The sequence below is a fragment of the Mandrillus leucophaeus genome, unplaced genomic scaffold, assembly GCF_000951045.1.
Source record: "Mandrillus leucophaeus isolate KB7577 unplaced genomic scaffold, Mleu.le_1.0 Scaffold275, whole genome shotgun sequence".
Classification (NCBI taxonomy): Eukaryota; Metazoa; Chordata; class Mammalia; order Primates; family Cercopithecidae; genus Mandrillus; species Mandrillus leucophaeus.
The window spans coordinates 283,816-294,704 of record NW_012102865.1 but is presented as its reverse complement, the minus strand read 5'-3'; positions in this window follow the sequence as shown (position 1 = coordinate 294,704).

The following is a 10,889-nucleotide window of genomic DNA, read 5'->3' as shown; positions in this document are numbered from 1 at the left end:
AAAAGAGATAAAAGAAACTCTCTTTCTTTACTTCCTTTACTTTTTCTTCTATCAGTCTTCCCAGTTTTTAGGATCAGAACGCAAGTTGTTGTGATAAGTAATTTGCAAAGTACGAAGGAGTTTGATTCACTTTGATTTGCCTGAGATCTAAACCCAGATGTAGTACTTTGATGGGCATTCTGAGTTTTCAGCATCTTACTGACAGAAAGACTGCCTGGAAGGGCATAATCCTTCTGTACAAAGGACACTGAGTATTCTTTAATCTTGTATCTATTTTTGTTTCTGCCTCTTACCTGGATTCTTGTGTTGCATCATCCACATTTAACATAACAATTCATGACTTCAACTCCAGGCCATTAGATTAGTGGGTTTAAAAAACCCTGTAGCCAAGCATGGTGCCTTAGGCCTGTTATCTCAGCATTTCGGGAGGCCGAGGTGGGAGGATGGCTTGTGGCCAGGGGTTCAAGACCAGCCAGAGCAATGTAGTCAGATCCTGTCTCTACAAAAAAATGAAAAAACTAGCCAGGCATGTCACCCGCATGCCTGCAGTCCTAACTACTCAAGAGGCTGAGGTGGAAGGATCGCTTGAGCCCAGGAAATTGAAGCTGCATGAACTATGATTATAGGATGGCATCCCAGCCTGGGCACACAGCAAAGTGCTGCTTCTAAAAATAAAATAAAATAAAATAATATAATAAAATAAAATAAAATAGAATAAAACAAAACAAAACAAAACAAAATAAAATAAAATAAAATAGAAAAATTTAAAAATAGACACTGTAACCACTATTACTTACTTGACTTCCCATCTTTCCTTTTTCTAGTTTTTAGAGAAATGGCTCTTAGTATCTCTGCAAACCACCTACCTAATCACTAGCTTCATTTGATATAATAAGATAAAATTTACATAAAATCATTCCCATAGTAACTATCTACACAATTAGATACAATAGTTCTCTAATTTTAAGAGGTGACTGCTCTCTTTTCAGGTGCAAAGTTAACCTAAAAAGAGCACAATGTATTTTTTAAAAAATACATTAGTCAAATCTAAGCAGGCATGTTAAACAATAAAAGGAGGTGATTTCATCACATGCACAAAGCTGAAAACTTTTTTCTTGCTTAATTATTTAAAGATTGTGAACTTTTTGATGGAAAGATGTGTTTTTTAATTCATTTTTATGCCCTTAAATATCTTGAATATCTTGAATATTTCTTACCATATAATGGGTGCTTAATGTGAATGAATGGATAAACAAAGGAGTGAATGAAAGTCTGAATTAGCCACATCTGTTTTTAACAGACTGGAATTAAAGAGCCCTGGACCCGAGACATGATTTTTTCAATTCCTTTTTTTGTACATGTGTGTAATTTGATATCGGTTAGACTTAGTTTTCTCATCAGCTACATGGGGTTGCTAATGTGTTGTGAGCATAAATAACGGTGTGAACTCAGAAAATCTGAGACAGGTTACAGTTAATTTAGAAAGTTTACTTTGCCACAGTTGATGATGTGCATATGACACAGCCGTGGGAAATCCTGACCATACGTGCCCAAGGTGGTTGGGGCACAGCCTGATTTTATACATTTTAGGGAGACATGAGACATCAATCAATGTATGTAAGAAGTGCATTGGTTCGGTCTGGAAAGGCGGGACAACTTGAAGCAAAGGCAGGAAGACTGGAAGTGGGGAGGGAGCTTCCAGGTCACAGATGAGAGACACAGAAGAATAGGTTGCATTCTTTTGACTTTCTGATTAGCCTTTCCAAAGGAGGCAATCAGATATGCATCCATGTCAGTGAGCAGAGGGGATAACTTTGAATAGAATGGGAGGCAGGTTTGCCCTAAGCAGTTTCCAGTTTGAGTTTTCCTTAGTGATTTCAGGGGCCCAAGATATTTTCCTTTCACAACAGCATACAGTTCCAGAAAAGCAGGTAGCATTGAAAACATGTAGACTATTAGCTTATAGGCATTACTTTATGTAATAATCAGGTGGGTCACAGAAAAAGCCAGAGCTTATAGATAAACAGGAGAAGAAAGAGGAAAAGAGGATGAAACCAAAGGAAATTTACTAGCTGAATATGATTGTGATCAGCCTGATGATTTTGAAGAACTATGAGGAAAAAATCCCAAATTTGTTGCAAATCATCATTATGGTTTGTTGCAAATCATGTCCTCCACTCCGTGAAGCAGACATTTTTCTTACTGTCCTGAAAACTTTGATGGTGGGGACTTGTAAAGAAATAAATTATGACTTAAAGAAAGGTCAAGAATAATCTATTCCAGCTGCGGCTTGAGGAAGCTAATTTGAATTTAAAAGAAAGCAAAAATCCTTTTTATTTCCCTCCTTTCACTCAAGATTTTTAATATTGTGGACTTCTAACAGATATAATTTCATGGCATTAATAGAGGACTCAAAAGGAATACTCAAATGGTAGAAAATCTACCAATAGTTTGGAGAAGAATCCCTGATACATTTATTGAAAAAGTAAATTATGTACGGTAGCTGTCAGGCCCAGACAAAGGTTGTTCTTGTTAAATATAGTGAACTCCAAGTTTCTCTTCAAAGAATCAGTATGTCAGTATGTTCAGCTCTCTTATTCTCTGTTCTCCATTTTAAACTGTGACTTCCTGGTTCTCTTTGCCCCCTTGCCTCTAGTTTCTGTAAACAACTTTCCCACCAGTTCTAATCAATAGTTCAAATCTGTTCCCCTGGTCACCTGCTTTGACCTGAGTCACCCCTGGTCACCTGCTCCATCCCAACTCATCCTGAGTCATCTGTTCTGTAACCGTCCTTCCTGCCAAACTACTTGCCCCACCACTCCAACTCATACCCCTGCTGTCTTTAAAATAGCCAATCAGAATTAGCTTAGACTGTGTGGTCCAATCTTAGCCAATAGGGGAATGACACAGCAGTAGGGGCTACCTGTGTCAGGAATAAAATCCCCTTTGCCTCCCTTGTTCAGGTGTGCTCTTGGCATTGCTCCATCCATGAGATGCACCCTTCTATGGAAGTAAAAAATTGCCTTGCTGAGAAAATTTGTATTTGAGTGTTACTCTTTTATTTTTGTGGCACCAAAAAATTTGCTTCTAACATTCTTCTCCCAACATGGCACCCAAACCTTGCCCTGCTCTGCTGCCTCATTCAACCTCTTCCCATTGTGGTCACTTATGATTTTTGGCACGTAGTTTCATTGTTCTGTCTAATAGTCCTCCAGAGTTCACTGAAATCCTGCTACCTGGGAGTGTATCCTTGGCTAGCAAGTATTGGAGAAGACGTGGTCTCATTCCCTGCAAGACCCTAAAATCTGCTGTAGAAAATTCATCCTTCTTTCTACCACTCATTATTTCTTATAATCTTATTTTATCACTGAAGCTTTGGGAATTTAGTAGAGGGCTCTCTTAACCTCGAATTGTTGCTACTTTTCAGCTATTTTGGTGAGATAAAACTTTTCAGTTATATAATAGCTGATTTTCCTAAAATTTTTTCTTGACACAGAAAGACTTTTATTAAAGATTATATGAAATAAACATATTTGACCAGCTCCCAACTACTCTGGTCAGATAAGCTTTCTTTTGGGTTTATATTCTTTAAAACTTCTGCAAATGTTCAGAATACTTCTTTTTAAAAGAGTTTTGTGAAAGATAGGTTATTTTGCAAAGTAATACTACTAAAAGATGTGAGAATAAAACTATTTATTCTACAAAAAATACTCACATTTTAAGGTGAGATTAGACTTGGCAAAGTCCATTTTATTGATTTCTTATGATGAGATAAATTTTCAAATATTTACTATATATTATGCTATTTGCAAGTTATTCTTAGATATTCAAGTTATTCTAAGAATAACTTGATTCTATAGAATATCAAGTTATTCTAAGAATAATTCTTATTCTTAGAATTATTAACACATATGTATTTAGAGAAATTTTAATTGTATGCTGTGTCATTTTATACAGGGTTAGGCATCCCTAATCAGACTATATTTGTAAGGTGTATATGGAACATAAATGAATTTTGTGTTTAGACTTAGGGCTCATCTCCAAGATACCTCACCAGGCATATGCAAATATTTCTTAATCTGGAAATATCCTAAATCTAAAACACTTCTGGTCCTAGCATGGTAGATAAAGGATACTCAATCTATAATTGATATTTCATATTGGAACAAGTTTATCTACTGGAAAGTTGAAGAAAGATTGAGATTTCTTTTTTTTTTCTAGTCTCTTTCTTCTAAAATATCATTCACCATGATAGATCATATACAGAGCCATAAAAAGTCTTAATATTTCAAATAATTGAAACCCTATGGAGTATGATTTCTAGCTGCAACAAAATCAATCTAGAAATCTAGATGAAAAGATATTTTAAACATTCCTAAACTTTTGAAGCCCTAAAAATACACCACCAGGTAAGCCATGCATCAAAGGAGAAATAACAAGTTAACTACAAAGAATAAATTGAATATAAATAAAAATGAAACATATCAAAATTTAATGCATACAGTTAAAGTATTCCTTGGAGTTTTTTCTATACCTTTTAGAAGAAATACAGAGCAAAACATTTATATGATTGGGTAGGCAAAAATTTTTAGGACACAAAAAACATGAGTCTTAAAAGAAAAAAATGATGAATTAGATTTCATTCAAATTAAAAACTTATAGTCTTTGCAAGACACCATTTAGAAATTAAAAGGCAAGCCACAGATTGGGAGAAAATATTGACAATACTTATTTCTGACAAATAATTTATAACTAGAATACATTAAGAACTCCTACAATTCAATAAGACAAACAACTTTTAAAACTGCCAAAAGATTTGAACAGAAGGCTCACAAAAGAAAATGTACAAATGAACAATAACATAAAAAGATGCTTAACATCATTAGTCATCAGGAAAAGGCAAATAATTGAAATAATAGGTAGTGCAGAGTGTCGCTGAAGATACAAAGCAACTGAAAATGTTCTTGCTACTATTGGGAAAAGTAAAATTTTGCAACCACTTTGGTAAAAAAATTTGGCAGGTTATTTTTATGAGGTTAAAAGTTCACTTATCATACAACTCAGCAATTCTACTCTTAGGTGTTTACCCAAGAGAAACCAAAACATATATTCACATGAAGACTTAGGTATGAATGTTCATAGCAACTGTGGTCATAATAGCAAAAAACTAGAAACCAACAGTCTATCAAGAGATAAATATATAAATAAACTGTGGTTTATCTGTCCATACAATGAAATACTTCTTGGAAACAAACAAAAAAAAACACACACACAAATCTGTAATATATACAACAACATAAGAGAATATCAAAAATATGCTGAGTAAAAGAAGCAGATCTAAAGGAGTAGGTACTGTATGATTTCATTTATATACAATTCTACAAAGGCAAAACAATTTGTAAAGATAGAAAAAGTACTGGGCCAGACATGGTGGCTCATGCCTGTAATCCCAGCATGTTGGGAGGCTGAGGCAGGTGGATCACCTGAGGTCAGGAGTTCAAGACAAGCCTGGCCAACATGGCAAAACTACTTCTCTACTAAAAATACAAAAATTAGCCAGTCATAGTGGTGGGTGTTTCTAGTCCCAGCTACCTGGGAGGCTAAGGCCGGAGAATCGCTTGAACCCAGGAGGTGGAGACTGTAGTGAGCCGAGATAGTACTACTGCACTCCAGCCTAGGCAACACAGCAAGAGTTCATCTCAAAAAAAAAAAAAAAAAAAAAGAGAAAGAAAGCATATTGGTGACTGCCAAGGGCCAAGGATGAGGGTGTAAAGTTGAGTTCCTGGGAAAATGAAGGAACTTTTTGCTTTGGTGGTGGTTACTTGCTGTATACATTTATCGAAAACCATTGAACTATACACCTAAAAGGGGTGCATTTTATTATATGAAAATTATGCCTCAATTAAATTGATTTTTTTCAAAGCTGACAAAAAACCCACCAAGATCAGCTTTGTATTGATGAACTAAAGAATTAGGTTTTTCCCTTGTTTTTTACTTTTTTCCTCTCTTTCCTATATGTTTTTAAATGTGCAAGCATTTCTTCTATAGTAGAAAAATACCAATATTCTTAAAAGCTCCTATACAAATTTCCATATAGGTTTGCTTTCTTGTATTTCATACTGCCTTGTTACTTCTTTGCTTTTTAAAAAGACTGGAGTACTAAGGGAGTATTAAAAAGAATATCTCACATATTCTTCAATTTTCAGGCCACACCGTTTTAAAGTAAAATATCCCTCGCACACAGGTCTTCTACATGTTTTATTTGCCAGAAAATTATGTGGGTTGAAGAGCTCAGCAGAGCTATTGTTTGTGATCACTCTACTACCTCATCTCGACCTTTATGTCACCAAAGTTGAGCTTCTGAGGAACATAAGGAAGGGTGCTTATTTAGCATTTCCAGGGTACTGCCGATCCTTCCTTCTTCTCTGGTCTTAAAGCCACCTTAGCAAAGTTAACATTGGAGACTCCCAGTTTCTACAGGCAGTCTGATTAAGCAGGTTGTTGAAATGGTACAAGGGGTAATTTTGTGTACATTCATTTAAAAAGTAAAAAGGAATACCCTGGCACAAGGCCATGCTGCCTTCTCCTACTTAGTAAAATTAATTAAATTGGCCTATTCCTAGGTGAGTTTTTCTGCTTGAGTTTGAATCGTTAGTGCAGGTAAGGTTTACAAAACTCTGTTTGTCTAGGTGTCCAATTAGATTTTCCAATTTAGGCTGTGCTGAGCTGATATACATTTTTGAGCCATTCGGTGCATTTTTATTTTCTAATTTTCTGGGTCATGTTTTCCAGCACTACAGAGGCTAAAAGAACATACTTGATGAATGAGTGAAATCAAAAAGGAAACAAAGCCTTTCTAATACATGGAGAGAATCCAGAGAAAATATTCACAGGCCTCTTCTTCATTTATCTTTTAGTGGCAATCTTACTATTGTCAGTCATTCACTTACTCATCTTATGTGATCTCTTTTATTTTTCATTTATTCTGTCATTTGTTTATTGAGTCCATACTAAGTACCCAGGCCTCAAAGATGTGATGATAATAACAGCTACCATTTTCAGAACATCTTAGGTTTGAGGCATTGTACGTACTTCGTTTCTAACATTAAAATTATTTTTGAAAGCAACGTCTTAATTATCCTTTTTCTAGATGAGGGCAATGAAACTGAACCAGGATTTGAACTCAAATATCATCGATAGAAAAACTCAGACTCATTTCATTAAACCACCCTGGCTTCCAAGTCACATTCTAGAGATAAACTCAAAAGGTTTAATAGTAATTAAGACAGCATGCAAAGCTGGAAAAAGTACAAGTCTAGGAGGTAAGAATTCTAATTCTATCTTTGACAAACTAGACTTGGGATCTTGGAGAGACACTTTATCTGTGGGAGATGGATGTATAAATCCCCTATAAAACAGGAAGTGCATTAAGTTATTTTTTATGATTGCTTCTCTTCCAATTGTAAACATTTCTAATTCTGTCATTTTTGCCTTGAACATTATAAACAGTTGACTTGAAATTTCAGTTTTTAGAGATTTTGCAATTTTAAAACTTATTCTGTTTTCTGCTTTCTCTCCTTTCTAACTAGCTCAGCAGTTAAGCTCCAAAATGATAAAAAGAGGTATTGGGTACCTAAATTTGGGGGAAATCAGCTATTGAACTATCAACTGATTCCAAATTATGTCAAGCAACTTGTGAGCTGGCGGCTCTTGAGCTCCAGTTTCTCACATTCCTCTTGGCAATGGTCCTCGAACATGATAACATAATGATGTTCTGAATTTGGTGATTTTTTAAATATTTTAATCTTAATGAATGAATACAGAATAAGTTGTGTTTGCTGAGCTCAAATTTCACCAAGTGTGAGAAAACTACATTTCAGTTGTATGTCCTGTTACACAATGTTCTTGGAACTTCTCATATGTCATTCTGTCTGTTCATGTGCAATCTGATAACTAACTGCAATTAGCAAACGAAATATTTATATATGCTGCCACATACTCAGTCCATATGTGCAAAATATTGCAAGTTCCTCAGTAGCATTTAGCATCACCCATTGTTATGTTAGTTTCTTGAAATAGACCTTATGGTGCCTTACAAAGTGTGTCCAAAACGCATGCAATTTCCTTGCTTTGCATGTTCATGGTAGAGCTGAAGTCAGGCTCGGTGAGGTTTGTTCTCTAACAAAATTCAGCACCACCAACACAGAGTCATCCTCTGTGTCACTCACATCCTTAACTTATAAGTTACTCCCTGTCCCACAGAGCAGTGTACATCCACATGGCCCAACCAGTTACTGTTTTATTTTAAACGATTTCTAGTCATTGCTCCAACAGAAATAGTGGAAGGTCGCCCTGAGACTCTCAAAAAGGAAATTTTAACCTTGAACAGAGACACATTCTCTATAATTAGCACATGCACAACAGGACGAGTTTGTTGACTTTTTAAAAACTCTTCCTGAAAGTGGAAATTCATAAATGGAAAGAAAACATGCATTGGATTGACTTCTGAATTAAATTAAAGGACATTCAACAGTTGAAAGAATACAGGGCAGCTGCCCTCCATAAAATACCGGTATTTGTAGGCTTTCTCCCCTTCCAAGTCTGATCACATTACATTAAGCAATGGAGAGTGTAAGGAAGTGAGATTCTACCTGCAACCTTAGGTTTGTGAATAACCTTATTTATCAAAAACGTTCAAGCGATCCCAAATAAATCACAACACAAAACAGAGAGGGAGAGGGAATGCAGAAGAGACAGAGAAGAGGGAGAGGTGAAGGAGAACATGAGGTGATTGACGTGCCCCTTGTGAGGGGTTCTGGTACTTGTGCTGGTAGGAAGTATCTGGTATGAACAAGATACTTGTAACCTGAGCTAATGATACAAGCCAATCGAAATTGCTGAAATGTGGTGAGCAGAGAAAGGTCTTGGTTATTAGACCAATATAAATAAGAACATCTCTAAACATAGCTAAGATCTAGTTCCAGGAGATATTGATGCCATTAATTTATGACCTGTATGTTTTTTATAATACAAACCTTGTTAATAATACAGTCTCTTGAAACGTACAATTCCGCAGCTCTTAAGAACAACCTTGAAAAAGAAGGTAGTTTATGTTACAATAATGGCGTCGTGTCACTACAGTTGGAAGGAGGGAGGGATGCATTATTTCCTGTCTTTTTATATTGTAATAGATTTGTGGTGGGATGGTTTAAGAGGCTCCTGCTGTCTCAAACTGTTCCCTTCAAGTGCTGACCATGAACTGGGCTCAGAGATGATTTGGACACTTAACATTCTCAAGGACAAAAATTTCTCCCTATGTGGCAGAGAGAGCAAGATGGGAAGAAAAGATTATTTTATCATTCTGCTTTACTGCTACCAAGGCAAACTCAGAGACAGGGGAGAGACTTAAAAAACAGAGATTCCAATACTGAGCTTGCAGCGCATAATTGCATACCGTATAAATTAATGGCATAAATGCCTACAAAGGAATAAAAATACACAGTGCTATTTAAGCAATGGTTTAAACAAATACAGCATATTTTCAGTTAGAAATGCTAACTTGGCCACTCACTGCCAAATCTCTTTGCAAGGCCTGTCGGCCACACTGTTTCCCCCACCGTGACAGATTGGACTTAATTGAAAAGTTGCTAGTTCAGAGCTGTCGCTGAAAACTTGTATCACAAAAGAAAATCATCCTCGTGATTGCCCTTCAGTCTATTTTTATATAGGCTCTTCATCCTGGTCATCAATTTTTTTTAGGAATTAATATTAATATTTCCCAAAGCCATAAAAAATATTTAACCCAGAGGGGTACTATATTTTAAAACTATCAAAGTCTCAGAGATCATTACTGCTTCTGATTCTTGTTTCCTGACATCAGTGAACTTTATGTGCCCTGTTCATTACATGGGATGGTTTTTAAAGAGACGCTTGTAACCTAGTTAGCTTGCTCTCAAAATGAAGTGAGGTGAGCAAACTGGAATAAATAATCTATAGGAGAGGGAGTAACATGAAGGCAAATAAGGAAGAAGGTGGGAAATCAAGAAGTTAATGAGTCTAACTGTCCCAGTTGGGAACACTCCATATTTCTTTAAGTCTTGTTTCCTAAATTTCTCTCCAATGCCTATTGCTGCATGTGACTTAGAGCATCCTCATGGACAAAATCAGTTTCGGTGAGTTGTCACGTAATGATCTATCTTTCACAAAAAATTACCAGGAGTTTTCTGTTGTCCAGAGCTACACTGCAGGCAAGCTTTATGAGCCTTTTCAAAGGAAATAGAAGGCGTGGTTGCTACTCAGAAAGTAAAAATTTAATTGTACCTCAGTAAATATCAGTAAGTAGTTATCTTGGTGACTGTGATCCTAAGGAGCCCCCATGCCTTGCTACTCAACATTTGCTCATGAATCAGCATCATCAGGATTACCTGGGAGCTTGTTGGAGATGCAGATTATCAGGCCCTGCTTAAATCTGCAATTTAGCAAGATCCTACAGTGATTCAGTATGCTCTCAAAACTCCAGAGGCCTCTCCCCAGTGAATATGTATGGGACACCTGTGTGAATTTCCTTGAAAAATTCTTTAAGTTTAGAAAGTATCCTCTACTTTTCTTATTCTCATTTTTAACCACATAGACCTGCAAAACAGATGGCTACATTTAGAATTTAAGAAAACAGGTCCAGGAAAGGCAGTCTGATTTTTGACATTGGAGTTTCCACCATCCAGGTGCTTAGTCCATTTGGAGACAGGAAACGACGCCCGAAGAGTGAGGACTAAGGACGCTGTGGGTTGATGGCAAACTCAATTGCACACAGGTGCAGAGGATACATTAAGTAGCTACTGCGCTGACACATATTAGCATCAGCTATGTAAGCATAATTATTGGTCAAGGGC